Source organism: Betta splendens, chromosome 6 (assembly GCF_900634795.4).
Source record: "Betta splendens chromosome 6, fBetSpl5.4, whole genome shotgun sequence".
Taxonomy (NCBI): Eukaryota; Metazoa; Chordata; class Actinopteri; order Anabantiformes; family Osphronemidae; genus Betta; species Betta splendens.
Window position 1 is genome coordinate 2570272 of NC_040886.2, and position 12703 is coordinate 2582974.

General features: G+C 41.8%; 8 non-coding genes across 8 annotated transcripts; all 8 read left to right on the plus strand.

The window, feature by feature from the left end:
- The first annotated feature begins 652 nt into the window (after window positions 1-652).
- trnal-cag (transfer RNA leucine (anticodon CAG)) lies at window positions 653-735 on the plus strand. The gene has a single exon. It is a non-coding gene; the product is annotated as a tRNA-Leu (tRNA).
- Window positions 736-1877: 1142 nt separating this feature from the next.
- On the plus strand, window positions 1878-1960 carry trnal-cag (transfer RNA leucine (anticodon CAG)). The gene has a single exon. It is a non-coding gene; the product is annotated as a tRNA-Leu (tRNA).
- Window positions 1961-2489: 529 nt separating this feature from the next.
- Window positions 2490-2572, plus strand: trnal-cag (transfer RNA leucine (anticodon CAG)). Its single transcript has one exon. It is a non-coding gene; the product is annotated as a tRNA-Leu (tRNA).
- A 788-nt stretch (window positions 2573-3360) lies between these two features.
- Window positions 3361-3443, plus strand: trnal-cag (transfer RNA leucine (anticodon CAG)). The gene has a single exon. It is a non-coding gene; the product is annotated as a tRNA-Leu (tRNA).
- A 1390-nt stretch (window positions 3444-4833) lies between these two features.
- On the plus strand, window positions 4834-4916 carry trnal-cag (transfer RNA leucine (anticodon CAG)). Its single transcript has one exon. It is a non-coding gene; the product is annotated as a tRNA-Leu (tRNA).
- Window positions 4917-5433: 517 nt separating this feature from the next.
- Window positions 5434-5516, plus strand: trnal-cag (transfer RNA leucine (anticodon CAG)). The gene has a single exon. It is a non-coding gene; the product is annotated as a tRNA-Leu (tRNA).
- Window positions 5517-6033: 517 nt separating this feature from the next.
- Window positions 6034-6116, plus strand: trnal-cag (transfer RNA leucine (anticodon CAG)). Its single transcript has one exon. It is a non-coding gene; the product is annotated as a tRNA-Leu (tRNA).
- A 513-nt stretch (window positions 6117-6629) lies between these two features.
- trnal-cag (transfer RNA leucine (anticodon CAG)) lies at window positions 6630-6712 on the plus strand. The gene has a single exon. It is a non-coding gene; the product is annotated as a tRNA-Leu (tRNA).
- Window positions 6713-12703: the final 5991 nt, after the last annotated feature.

Sequence of the window (12703 nt, forward strand, 5' to 3'; positions counted from 1 at the left end):
GTCTCATTCATGCCATTCAAACGCATAAATGTGATTTCTTTACAATAGGAACAACAGATTATGTGTAAGACTTTGTGTTGTCCCGTAAAATAGCAAAACAGAGCTTTTCCAGTCAGGGTGGCCTACTACTCTGATTTGCTGTGTACAAACTCTAGTCTCCTCTGATGACAGGGCTATAAATTCCTCTTTTGACACTTTATTTGGAGATGCCATCTTTCTCGCTACTTCTTAGCATATAGGAAGTGATTGTTTGCTTCTTTTAGCCTTTTGGGGACGGGGCAAAGCGGCGTTGACTTTTCTTTACAAATTATTAAGACATTGACAAAAGACTTTGTGTTGTCCCGTAAAATAGCAAAACAGAGCTTTTCCAGTCAGGGTGGCCTACTACTCTGATTTGCTGTGTACAAACTCTAGTCTCCTCTGATGACAGGGCTTTAAAGTCCTCTTTTGACACTTTATTTGGAGATGCCATCTTTCTTGCTACTTTTTAGCATATAGGAAGTGATTGTTTGCTATTTTTAGCCTTTTGGGGACGGAAAACCTGACGGGGCAAAGCGGCGTTGACTTTTCTTTACAAATTATTAAGACATTGACAATCTCAGTTTAAACAATTTCTCTTGACCTATGGAACAGAAAAAATAGAGCGTTTACAGTCAGGATGGCCGAGCGGTCCAAGGCGCTGCGTTCAGGTCGCAGTCTCCCCTGGAGGCGTTGGTTCAAATCCCACTTCTGACATCTTGCTTTGAGATACCAAATAGAGATGGGAATGTCACGAATCTTTTTTTCTATTTGATGCCATTTAGGGACAGACTACGTGCTAGAGCAGAATTCTGCAACTGACCTTACTGTCACGCAAAAAAATATATTTTAGGTCTCATTCATGTCATTCATATGCATAATTGTGATTTCTCTAAAATAGGAACAACAGATTATGTGTAAGACTTTGTGTTGTCCCGTAAAATAGCAAAACAGAGCTTTTCCAGTCCGGGTGGCCTACTACTCTGATTTGCTGTGTATAAACTCTAGTCTCCTCTGATGACAGGGCTTTAAATTCCTCTTTTGACACTTTATTTGGAGATGCCATCTTTCTCGCTACTTCTTAGCATATAGGAAGTGATTGTTTGCTTCTTTTAGCCTTTTGGGGATGGAAAACCTGACGGGGCAAGGCGGCATTGACTTTTCTTTACACATTATTAAGACATTAACGATCTCAGTTGTAACAATGTCTATTGACCTATGGAACAAGAAAACTGGAGCATTCCCTGTCAGGATGGCCGAGCGGTCCAAGGCGCTGCGTTCAGGTCACGGTCTCCCCTAGAGGCGTGGGATCAAATCCCACTTCTGACATCTTGTTTTGAGATACCAAATAGAGATGGGAATGTCACGAATCCTTGTTTCTATTTGATGCCATTAAGGGACAGACTACGCGCTAGAGCAAAATTCTGCAACTGACCTTACTGACACGCAAATAAATTCATTTTAGGTCTCATTCATGCCATTCATACGCATAATTGTGATTTCTTTACAATAGGAAAAACTGATTATGGGTAAGACTTTGTGTTGTCCCGTAAAACAGCAAAACAGAGCTTTTCCAGTCCGGGTGGCCTACTACTCTGATTTGCTGTGTACAAACTCTAGTCTCCTCTGATGACAGGGCTTTAAATTCCTCTTTTGACAATTTATTTGGAGATGTCATCTTTCTTGCTACTTCTTAGCATATAGGACGTGATTGTTTGCCTTTTTTTAGCCTTTTGGGGACGGAAAACCTGACGGGGCAAAGCGGCGTTGACTTTTCTTTACACATTATTAAGACATTGACAATCTCAGTTGTAACAATGTCTATTGACCTATGGAACAAGAAAACTGGAGCGTTCCCTGTCAGGATGGCCGAGCGGTCCAAGGCGCTGCGTTCAGGTCGCAGTCTCCCCTGGAGGCGTGGGTTCAAATCCCACTTCTGACATCTTGTTTTGAGATACCAAATAGAGATGGGAATGTAACGAATCCATTTTTCTATTTGATGCCATTTAGGGACAGACTACACGCTAGAGCAAAATTCTGCGATTGACCTTATTGACACGCAAATAATTTCGTTTTAGGTCTCATTCATGCCATTCATACGCATAATTGTGATTTCTTTACAATAGGAAAAACAGATTATGTGTAAGACTTTGTGTTGTCCCGTAAAATAGCAAAACAGAGCATTTCCAGTCCGGGTGGCCTACTACTCTGATTTGCTGTGTACAAACTCTAGTCTCCTCTGATGACAGGGCTTTAAATTCCTCTTTTGACAATTTATTTGGAGATGCCATCTTTCTTGCTACTTCTTAGCATATAGGAAGTGATTGTTTGCTTTTTTTAGCCTTTTGGGGACGGAAAACCTGACGGGGCAAAGCGGCGTTGACTTTTCTTTACACATTATTAAGACATTGACAATCTCAGTTGTAACAATGTCTATTGACCTATGGAACAAGAAAACTGTAGAGTTCGCTGTCAGGATGGCCGAGCGGTCCAAGGCGCTGCGTTCAGGTCGCAGTCTCCCCTGGAGGCGTGGGTTCAAATCCTACTTCTGACATCTTGCTTTGAGATACCAAATAGAGATGGGAATGTCACGAATCTTTTTTTCTATTTGATGCCATTTAGGGACAGACTACGTGCTAGAGCAGAATTCTGCAACTGACCTTACTGTCACGCAAAAAAATATATTTTAGGTCTCATTCATGTCATTCATATGCATAATTGTGATTTCTCTAAAATAGGAACAACAGATTATGTGTAAGACTTTGTGTTGTCCCGTAAAATAGCAAAACAGAGCTTTTCCAGTCCGGGTGGCCTACTACTCTGATTTGCTGTGTATAAACTCTAGTCTCCTCTGATGACAGGGCTTTAAATTCCTCTTTTGACACTTTATTTGGAGATGCCATCTTTCTCGCTACTTCTTAGCATATAGGAAGTGATTGTTTGCTTCTTTTAGCCTTTTGGGGACGGGGCAAAGCGGCGTTGACTTTTCTTTACAAATTATTAAGACATTGACAAAAGACTTTGTGTTGTCCCGTAAAATAGCAAAACAGAGCTTTTCCAGTCAGGGTGGCCTACTACTCTGATTTGCTGTGTACAAACTCTAGTCTCCTCTGATGACAGGGCTTTAAAGTCCTCTTTTGACACTTTATTTGGAGATGCCATCTTTCTTGCTACTTTTTAGCATATAGGAAGTGATTGTTTGCTTCTCTTAGCCTTTTGGGGACGGAAAACCTGACGGGGCAAAGCGGCGTTGACTTTTCTTTACACATTATTAAGACATTGACAATCTCAGTTGTAACAATGTCTATTGACCTATGGAACAGAAAAATTGGAGAGTTTACAGTCAGGATGGCCGAGCGGTCCAAGGCGTTGCGTTCAGGTCGCAGTCTCCCCTGGAGGCGTGACTTCAAATCCCACTTCTGACATCTTGTTTTGAGATACCAAATAGAGATGGGAATGTCACGAATCCATTTTTCTATTTGATGCCATTTAGGGACGGACTACGCGCTAGAGCAACATTCTGCAACTGACCTTACTGACACGCAAATAAATTCATTTTAGGTCTCATTCATGCCATTCATACGCATATTTGTGATTTCTTTACAATAGGAACAACAGATTATGTGTAAGACTTTGTGTTGTCCCGTAAAATAGCAAAACAGAGCTTTTCCAGTCAGTGTGGCCTACTACTCTGATTTGCTGTGTACAAACTCTAGTCTCCTCTGATGACAGGGCTTTAAATTCCTCTTTTGACAATTTATTTGGAGATGCCATCTTTCTTGCTACTTCTTAGCATATAGGAAGTGATTGTTTGCTTTTTTTAGCCTTTTGGGGACGGAAAACCTGACGGGGCAAGGCGGCATTGACTTTTCTTTAAGACATTGACAATCTCAGTTGTAACAATGTCTATTGACCTATGGAACAAGACAACTGTAGACTTTGCTGTCAGGATGGCCGAGCAGTCCAAGGAGCTGCGTTCAGGTCGCAGTCTCCCCTGGAGGCGTCGGTTCAAATCCCACTTCTGACATCTTCTTTTGAGATACCAAATAGAGATGGGAATGTAACGAATCCATTTTTCTATTTGATGCCATTTAGGGACAGACTACGCTCTAGAGCAAAATTCTGCGATTGACTTTACTGACACGCAAATAAATTCATTTTAGGTCTCATTCATGCCATTCAAACGCATAAATGTGATTTCTTTACAATAGGAACAACAGATTATGTGTAAGACTTTGTGTTGTCCCGTAAAATAGCAAAACAGAGCTTTTCCAGTTAGGGTGGACTACTACTCTGATTTGCTGTGTACAAACTCTAGTCTCCTCTGATGACAGGGCTTTAAATTCCTCTTTTGACACTTTATTTGGAGATGCCATCTTTCTCGCTACTTCTTAGCATATAGGAAGTGATTGTTTGCTTCTTTTTGCCTTTTGGGGACGGGGCAAAGCGGCGTTGACTTTTCTTTACAAATTATTAAGACATTGACAAAAGACTTTGTGTTGTCCCGTAAAATAGCAAAACAGAGCTTTTCCAGTCAGGGTGGCCTACTTCTCTGATTTGCTGTGTACAAACTCTAGTCTCCTCTGATGACAGGGCTTTAAAGTCCTCTTTTGACACTTTATTTGGAGATGCCATCTTTCTTGCTACTTCTTAGCATATAGGAAGTGATTGTTTGCTATTTTTAGCCTTTTGGGGACGGAAAACCTGACGGGGCAGAGCGGCGTTGACTTTTCTTTACACATTATTAAGACATTGACAATCTCAGTTGTAACAATGTCTATTGACCTATGGAACAGAAAAATTGGGGAGTTTACAGTCAGGATGGCCGAGCGGTCCAAGGCGTTGCGTTCAGGTCGCAGTCTCCCCTGGAGGCGTGGGATCAAATCCCACTTCTGACATCTTGTTTTGAGATACCAAATAGAGATGGGAATGTCACGAATCCTTGTTTCTATTTGATGCCATTAAGGGACAGACTACGCGCTAGAGCAAAATTCTGCAACTGACCTTACTGACACGCAAATAAATTCATTTTAGGTCTCATTCATGCCATTCATACGCATAATTGTGATTTCTTTACAATAGGAAAAACAGATTATGGGTAAGACTTTGTGTTGTCCTGTAAAATAGCAAAACAGAGCTTTTCCAGTCCGGGTGGCCTACTACTCTGATTTGCTGTGTACAAACTCTAGTCTCCTCTGATGACAGGGCTTTAAATTCCTCTTTTGACAATTTTTTTGGAGATGCCATCTTTCTTTCTACTTCTTAGCATATAGAAAGTGATTGTTTGCTTATTTTAGCCTTTTGGGGACGGGGCAAAGCGGCGTTGACTTTTCTTTACACATTATTAAGACATTGAAAATCTCAGTTGTAACAATGTATATTGACCTATGGAACAAGAAAACTGGAGAGTTCCCTGTCAGGATGGCCGAGCGGTCCAAGGCGCTGCGTTCAGGTCGCAGTCTCCCCTGGAGGTGTGGGTTCAAATCCCACTTCTGACATCTTGTTTTGAGATACCAAATAGAGATGGGAATGTAACGAATCCGTTTTTCTATTTGATGCCATTTAGGGACAGACTACACGCTAGAGCAAAATTCTGCGATTGACCTTACTTACACGCAAATAATTTCGTTTTAGGTCTCATTCATGCCATTCATACGCATAATTGTGATTTCTTTACAATAGGAAAAACAGATTATGTGTAAGACTTTGTGTTGTCCCGTAAAATAGCAAAACAGAGCTTTTCCAGTCAGGGTGGCCTACTACTCTGATTTGCTGTGTACAAACTCTAGTCTCCTCTGATGACAGGGCTTTAAAGTCCTCTTTTGACAATTTATTTGGAGATGCCATCTTTCTTGCTACTTCTTAGCATATAGGAAGTGATTGTTTGCTTCTTTTAGCCTTTTGGGGACAGGGCAAAGCGGTGTGGACTTTTCTTTACACATTATTAAGACATTGACAATCTCAGTTGTAACAATGTCTATTGACCTATGGAACAAGAAAACTGGAGAGTTGCCTGTCAGGATGGCCGAGCGGTCCAAGGCGCTGCGTTCAGGGCGCAGTCTCTCCTAGAGGAGTGGGTTCAAATCCCACTTCTGACATCTTGTTTTGAGATACCAAATAGAGATGGGAATGTCACGAATCCATTTTTCTATTTGATGCCATTTAGGGACAGACTACGTGCTAGAGCAAAATTCTGCGATTGACCATACTGACACGCAAATAAATTCATTTTAGGTCTCATTCATGCCATTCATACGCATAATTGTGATTTCTTTACAATAGGAACAACAGATTATGTGTAAGAATTTGTGTTGTCCATAAAATAGCAAAACAGAGCTTTTCCAGTCAGGGTGGCCTACTACTTTGAATTGTTGTGTACAAACTCTAGTCTCCTCTGATGACAGGGCTTTCTTTTCTTTTGACAATTTTTTTGGAGATGCCATCTTTCTTGCTACTTCTTAGCATATAGGAAGTGATTGTTTGCTTCTTTTAGCCTTTTGGGGATGGGGCAAGGCGGCGTTGACTTTTCTTTACACATTATTAAGACATTGAAAATCTCAGTTGTAACAATGTATATTGACCTATGGAACAAGAAAACTGGAGAGTTTGCTGTTAGGATGGCCGAGCGGTCCAAGGCGCTGCGTTCAGGTCGCAGTCTCCCATGGAGGTGTTGGTTCAAATCCCACTTCTGACATCTTGCTTTGAGATACCAAATAGAGATGGGAATGTCACGAATCCTTTTTTCTATTTGATGCCATTTAGGGACAGACTACGTGCTAGACCAGAATTCTGCAACTGACCTTACTGTCACGCAAAAAAATATATTTTAGGTCTCATTCATGTCAGTCAAATGCATAATTGTGATTTCTCTAAAATAGGAACAACAGATTATGTGTAAGACTTTGTGTTGTCCCGTAAAATAGCAAAACAGAGCTTTTCCAGTCCGGGTTGCCTACTACTCTGATTTGCTGTGTACAAACTCTAGTCTCCTCTGATGACAGGGCTTTAAATTCCTCTTTTGACAATTTATTTGGAGATGCCATCTTTCTTGCTACTTCTTAGCATATAGGAAGTGATTGTTTGCTTCTTTTAGCCTTTTGGGGATGGAAAACCTGACGGGGCAAAGCGGCGTTGACTTTTTTTTACACATTATTAAGACATTGACAATCTCAGTTGTAACAATGTCTATTGACCTATGGAACAAGAAAACTGGAGAGTTTGCCTGTCAGGATGGCCGAGCGGTCCAAGGCGCTGCGTTCAGGGCGCAGTCTCTCCTGGGGGCGTGGGTTCAAATCCCATTTCTCACATCTTGTTTTATGATACCAAATAGAGATGGGAATGTCACGAATCCATTTTTCTATTTGATGCTGTAGTATATTTATGTATCATATCATATATTATTATATAGGTAGTGAACAATCTGTTCGGGTCAGGTTAAGATGCAGTGACTGTTCCTCAACCCTTGCAGTTTGGCAGGGTCGTTGTCTGGGGAGCATCTGGGATAGACTCCAGGAAACAGACATTTACATTTACTTTTGTAGTAAAATTGATCATTGCTTATGAGAGAAGTACAGAGAGTAAATGGGTTCGTGTGTCCTTAGTGAATGGGGTGAAAGGGTTTGCTTGAACTGGGTTCGCAGAATCTGTGTTCTCAGAATCTGTTGCGTAAACTGTTTATCCGAGCTGTTCCTAAGGAAATATTCAAAATGTCACGCCGACCTGGGAAAGGAGCTAGGAGGTTGATGGTGGGCCAGATGCATCCAGGAGCTGGACAGATAACACGGCCCAGCGCCAGGACTTTCCGAGCAGCCGAGAAAAACATCTACATGTCCTTATTTGGACATGTGGAAAGATTTTAGGTGGTGGTTAAAAGCAGGCCTTCACAGGCTGGGGTTTTCAGAGCGCTTCGCAGAGGGTCCGCTGGTAGCACACAGCGGACCTTTTCCGACCTCTCGGTTCCCTCTGCAGAGGAACAAGCAGGTGAATTCGGTCTCTGCCTCTCTTGCTATTACTCTTATGTAGTCATTATCTGATTGATTTAATTTGTCATGTATAATAAATTTGTATGCTATTGATTTAAACTTCAAAGTTGAGTTCTTGTGAAACCTCTGTCGTGATTGAAGAAAAAGAAAATACACGACAGAAATTGGCGTCACTCCAAGGCAAGAAAGCCGGGTCTGAAGCTGACAGGTGCCCGACTGCACCCAGCCCGAGACGACTCGTCACTGGTGGCCACAGGTGAGATGCGCTTAAAGCTCTTATATGACGATTCTCTGTGTTGGGGGCAGTGTGGGCAAATGTTGGTTACATTAGAAGATTCTAAATTCTGATTCGGCTATTTCTAGAAAACAATCTGTGTGGGAATAAGCAGAGAGAGGCAGTGGAGAATTTGCTTGTATAATTTGCTGTATATAAATATAACTAACCAACTGCTTTATTTGTGTGCTGTGCTTTGCTTTCATTGTGGGGAAATAAAACATGACATGGCCTATTGACCTCTAAATGTTGACTTACATGTTAACTCTTTGACAGACGACGTTGGGAGATTCTAAATAAAGGGCTTAAATAGTCTGTATGTGTCTAAAATAAATTTAAGGCTGTGTAAGTACGGTAACTGACGTTGGAAGTGCAGGCCCAAGAAAAAGAACCCAAATTGGCAACATATACTAAACACCTTTTTGTAAGTTGGACACTCTCTACTTACCATTTTATAGTTCGGGACTGAAAAAATTTTTATTCTAGTGGTTCTTAAATTAAGGTGAGGATTAGTAACAGCGTCAGATTACGGTGCGGCCTCAGTGCAATCAGTTTAGTGAACCAAAAAGCCGACTTTTACTCACCAAATTAGACCAAATTTATATATATATATATATATATATACATATATATATATATATGCTTATATATTTAAGGCACTGTAGGTTTATGTGCTATGAGGAGACCTACATTAAGCTTGGGACTGATCAATCCAAGTGTAGATTTTCTCATGAGTTGTGAGGCCTGAGAGACATAGGGAAATCAGTAAAAGCGCTTTTTGTGATACGCATATGAAGTGTGCTGGCAATAGTGTATGAAGTTTAATCAAGTGTGTATTTGTGTATATACGTATGTGAAGTTAAACAGCGTAATAGTTGCTTGTTGCTGATTTAAATTTGAGTAGGCTGGGTTGACAGCGGCTCCTCTACTCCTCCGGTGCAGAAGGAGTGTGTGTGTGTGTGTGTGTGAGGGAGAGAGGAAAAGAGAGCAGGAGGGCGGGGGAGTGAGTGTGTGTGTGTGTGGACTAGACAGAGATCCCCGCTCCTCATACGTGTGTTTTCAGATAGTTGGGGGGAGACGTTGGCTTGGTGCCAGGTGGCGACGAAGTTTTAATTTTTGTGGTAGTTTAATACTTTAACATTTTTGATTGTCCTATATTGTGTTCACTTTTCTTTGTACCTTTATAATCATTTTGACGTAATCTGAGTGTTTTAGTGCATTTTTTGTGACGACGTGTCCGCACTGTGGTTGGGAGTGGTCAAGCTGGTCACGGTGTGTAAAGACCGCGGCTGCTTTGTTTATTAAAATAATAAAAAAGGGGGGAGTTGAGGCGCGGTCTCTGAATTGGGTGTGGAGGCATCAGCTGTGGGCCTCTTCTGTTGTCTACGCTCCAGAGAGAGAGAAGAGTGTGTGTGTATGTGTTTTACTGCTCAGAGCATTAAGCTCAAGGGTGTGTGTGTGTCGTACTAGTCCTAGTAGTAGGCTCGGGTGTGTGTGTGTGTGAGTGTGCATTGGAGAGACATAGACACATAGTTGGCAGACTGCACTAAAAGCCTTAGTTTTGTTCCTATTATTACTATTAGTGTAATGGACAGCAGCTAAACTTCAAAACGTATACTACGTCGGTTGAAGAGGAAGGAATTTTACTGTAACGCTAACGCTTCTAAATCGGCTCAGAGCCGTCAGCCGTGTGCTTCTCTAAGAGCACAATCAGACTGGAAGTACAAAGACAAACAGAGTACTTACGAGCCTCCATCTGTCTGAGGCTCCTCCTCATCCCTCCCCTGAGTTTTCACCAACTTTTCAGATCAAATGTATGTATGTATAGACTATTGGTGCCTGGTTAGTATTAGGTGAGAATAAATGTTAGTAATACACTAGGTGAGAATAGAACCACAGAAGGGGTTTATGCGATATACATGCTAGTGTACTAGTAGTGGTCTGCAGCGTGTTGGTTATACTTTCTGTCAGTGTGTATTGGTGGGATTTAGCTTGTATTTTTTCATTTTCAGTTTCCATTTTTGTCTGGTTCTAGGTTAACTAGATTATTTGGGCAAAGTTAACAAACGTTCCTCCATTTATATCAAAGGTCTTTCTGCTCACGCGTCTGTAGCACCTGCATTCTCATGAGCAAGACCACCATTTGTGGGGGTTAGGCATAGCATGTGACATCACTATCACGTTAAATCAAGTGTTTCAATTATGCTGATTTTGTGTAAACCTAGTAATATAAACAAAGCACATGATCAGCTCCAATAAGACACTTATAATTTTTCTTCAGCAGTTGCTCTGAAGTGGGCGTTTCTGCAGTGGTTTGGTTTATCTTTGCATCAGACTTACTCTTTTATTCAGAACAAATCAAAACTCATCAGCTCAACAGTCACTAGGAATGATTATCGGGCCAGTTGCTTAAAACAGAGGTAAAACCAAGATACCCAGAAGGGAAGAGCATCTAATTACAATTTAACTGGTTAATATTTATGTTGCTTTTCACTAACTATGGGTTGTAAAGACAGGAAACTTGCTTCAGTTATGAACACTGATTGAGATTAGTTCAGTTACAAGTATAATTAGGTGTAATTAGGGGTTGAAATCATATCTTCAGTAAAGATACATATTTAATAATGAGATCTGTGGATGGGAACATGTCTCCAGTCGAGGTGTTGATGAAAGAAATTCAGAAATGCTCAGACAAATGGAGTAAGCGGACACATGAATCCACGTCGCCCTGGCCGTCAGAGGGGACATTTGATCTGAGGCAGTGTGCAGAGATGCAGGGTTTTATAAAAACCTATAAGTTAAAAGACAAATCTGTAAAGCGAGGCCTTAAACGGGAAAGAGAAAATGCAGTGTTGCAATTGTTTATCAACTGTGCAAAAATTATGAGCAAAAAGACGACTCAATGTGGTGATAATCAATTTAATCAGATCTCTATAACTAAGTCTCTTTCAGATGCGTCCCAGATGGATGCAGAAGAAACAAAACCTTTACGGACAAAGAAGCCAGTTCACCCTGTAGCTGATCTAGAAGGGACAGACAGGGCAGTGAAAAGGGATGAGTTGTTGGAACTGCCTGACATTTATTTAAACACAGAGAAATTTTCAATTGGAAATTCCTGCAGTGAAAGTGATCTGCGTGACAGAGCAGTTAGATCACTGTGGGCTGAGTCAGATGAGGAATCAGTGTGTGTGGGTGATGAGCGGGTAAATGAGGTTTCTGATGGACTTCCTCTGCTGGTCAAAAGGGCAAAGTGTCAAAATCTGCCCTGGCCTTCAAGACCGGATCAGAATGATCTGACTGAAACTGTGGGACTCTGCAACTTGTCACTAGAACAAATAACTGACCATGTGATTCATGCTGTTGAGCTGCGTCAGAAGCAGGCAAAGGAGGCAGTGAAAGAAGCAACACGCCAGCAGCAGCGAACAGAGGGGGAGAAAAGAGAGAGGAGGATGGTCTCTGCTCAACCAGCCAGCGTGCCTCAGACCCCACCTACACCACCAGGCATGGCCACACCTCAGGTGATGTACATTCTACCAGGAGGGTGGACAAGACGACCTCCTATGAGGAGAGGAGGGTTCCCTGCAGACAAAGGCAGAGGAACAGGAGGCAGCCACAGAGGAGGCGTGAGATGCTACTGCTGTGGGAAGACTGGTCACGTAAGAAGCCATTGCTTTGATTGGCTACGAGGCTCACGAGGAGTGCCCAGACCAAAGGGGTCCGCTGATCAATGTGGAGGCCCCTCAGCTGGTTACGAGAGAGGACCAGACACCTGCAGGATTCATGAACTTTGTTGATGGGCTCCATCAAAAGCCAAAAAGCCAGATGCCTCTGAATCTGTGACTTCACCTTGATGCACACTTTAGTACTTTGAGACTCAGACAAATATCTAAAATTTGGAAACAAAATAAACAAGTCGGCTGGTGAGAATGACTTAGTCCTTAAACCTGCCAACAGAGACAAAAATTAAAAATATGCCAATTTTACTAGGCAAGGGAAAGACAAAGGTATAGAGAATATTTCAAGATAAAGTTCCCAATTCAATCACTCTGCTGACAAATGCTCCACCTGATGCTCAGTGGGTGACGGTGTTAAAAACAATGTGAATGTGAAGTATGTGGATGAAGAGACTGTGTGCACCAGACTTTGAGACATGCCTCATTTCATCTCTCCAACTAACACTAACTGTAGACAGTTGTCTCATGGTATTGGTAAAGACTCATTCACATTAGTGAGGTAAGAAAGTTTCACTAGACAAGCCTCAACACTGTAGGAAGTGCCTCCCACATACCATAAAGTGAGTGAAGTATCTGAGGAGGTCAATCAGCTAAAAAAGGGAATGAGGAGAGTGTACATGGTTCCCTCATACAGTAAACAGCAGTTTGATCCCTACAGTATGTAAGCTGGTATAACGCACCATGCTCTCATGTGT